The sequence below is a fragment of the Bison bison genome, unplaced genomic scaffold (assembly GCF_000754665.1).
Source record: "Bison bison bison isolate TAMUID 2011002044 unplaced genomic scaffold, Bison_UMD1.0 scf7180017864043, whole genome shotgun sequence".
In the NCBI taxonomy this organism is placed as follows: Eukaryota; Metazoa; Chordata; class Mammalia; order Artiodactyla; family Bovidae; genus Bison; species Bison bison.
The window spans coordinates 7,534,454-7,536,932 of NW_011494615.1; positions in this window are offsets into that span (position 1 = coordinate 7,534,454).

Below are 2,479 nucleotides of genomic sequence, written 5' to 3' on the forward strand. Positions count from 1 at the left end.
GTCAGACACGACTGAACAACTTCACTTTCACTTTTTACTTTCATGCATTGGAGAAGGAAATGGCAACCCACTCCAGTGTTCTTGCCTGGAGAATCCCAGGGACGGGGGAGCTTGGTGGGCTGCCGTCTATGGGGTCACATAGAGTTGGATACGACTGAAGCAGAGATGAAGAAGCATGAAAAGAGAGATGCTTTTCATCTTCATGAAAAGACCCTGATGCTGGGAAAGATTGAGAACAAGAGGAGAAAGGGATGACAGAGGATGAGATGGTGGGATGGCATCACTGATTCAGTGGCCATGAGTTTGCGCAAACTCAGGGAGACAGTGAAGGACAGGGAAGCCTGGTGCGCTACAGTTCATGGGGTCTCAAAGAGTTTGATGTGATTAGCTACTGAACAACAATTGACAACTTAAAATTGGACATATTTACGGTGTACAGTGTTATGATTTGATATGTGTATACACTGTGAAATAACTACCACAATTCAGTTGATTAACATATCCATTACCTCATATAATTACCACTATTTTCCCTTTCTTCCTTACTTTCTTTCTTCCTCTCTTTCTGTCTTGTGGTGAGAACTCTTAAGATCTACTTTCTAAGAAAACGTCAATACACAATACAACATTGTTAGCTATATTCTCATTGTCATACATTAGATATCCAGAACTTATTCATCTTGTGTAACTGAAACTTTGCACCCTTTGTCCAGCATCTCCCCATTTCTCTCTACCTGCAATCCCGGATAACCACCATTCCACTCTCTCACTCTGTGTGTATGACTATCTTAGAATACACTTACAAGTGAGATCATGCGGCAGTTGTCTTTCTGTGTCTGGTTTCTTTCAATTAGCATAATATCCTCGAGGCACATCCATGTTGTCACAAATGGTAAGATTTCCTTCTTTTTGAACACTGAATAATAGTCCATTGTATAGTATATAGATTTCCCTTCTAAACGTTTATATGAATGTATTCACACAATAATTGAGCTTTTGTTTTAATAGCTGGGTTCTTTTAGCACAACATTTTCAAGATTCATCCACGTTGTAGCATCTAGCAGTATTTCATTCCTTTTTATAGTCAAATAATAGTCCTTGAAACGATATATATCACACAGTTTTGCTAATCCATTTGTCCGCTGATAGACACTTCAGTTCTTTCCATCTTTTGGCTATTGTGAATAATGCTGCTATGAATATCTATGAACATGTTTTTATACAGACACATGTCTTTATGTCTATTGGGTGTCTATCTAGGAGTAAAATTTCTGGGTCAAATTGTAACTGTGTTTCAGCATTTGACAAACTGCCAGACTATTTTCCAAAGAGGCTGCACCAGTCTATATTCCCAATAGTAGTGTGTAAGGATACCAATTAACTTCACTGGCCTGTCACGTGTTGAAGACAAAAGTAGTAATAATTAAGGTAGTTTAAGACAATTAAAGAAATAAGCCACAGATTGGGATAATGTATTTGCAAAACACATATTTGATAAAGAACTTGTATCCAAAATACAAAGAACTTTTAAAGCTCAACAATAAGGAAACAAACAACTCAATTTAAAAATGATCAAAAGATCGGAACAGACACTTCAACAAAAATGATATAGAGATGGCAAATAGCATATGAAAAGATAATTAAGGCCAAGGTGGCCAAGATGGCAGAGTAGGAAGATCCTAAGCTTACCTCCTCCCATGGGCAAACCATCACGATCACAACTATTCACACAGTAACTATAAGAACAAACTAAAGACTAGCAAGAAACATTTTCACAACAGAAGGACCCACGATGAGATGGATAAGAGGGGCAGAGATGCAGCATAGTCAAGACCCATATCCTCGGGTAAGTGACCCACAAATGGGAGGGTAATTAAACTGCAGAGGTTCTCCCCAAGGAGCCAGGGGTCCTAGCCTCAGACTGGGCTCACCAGCCTGGGGTCCTCCACCAAGAAGACAAGCTCCCAGAACATCTGGCTTTGAAGGCCAATGGAGCTTGCAGAAGAGAGCCGGAGGACTGTAAGGAATAAAGACTCTGCTACTAAAGGGCACAAATAAAATCTCACACATTCCAAATCTCAACCAAGAGGCAGTAATTTGAAAGGAGCCTGGGTCAGATCCTGAAATTGAAGACAATTTAAGGAAATCAGTCCTGAATATTCATTGGAAGGACTGATGCTGAAGCTGAACCTCCAACACTTTGGCCACCTGATGCAAAGAGCTGACTCATTGGAAAAGACCCTGATGCTGGGAAAGATTGAAGGCAGGAGGAGAAGGGGACAACAGAGGATGAGATGGTTGGATGGCATCACCAACTTGATGGACATGGGTTTGGGTAGACTCCAGCAGTTGGTGATGGACAGGGAGGCCTGGCATGCTGTGGTTCATGGGACCTTTGTCAACAAAGGTCCATCTAGTCAAGGCTATGGTTTTTCCAGTGGTCATGTATGGATGTGAGAGTTGGACTATAAAGAAAGCT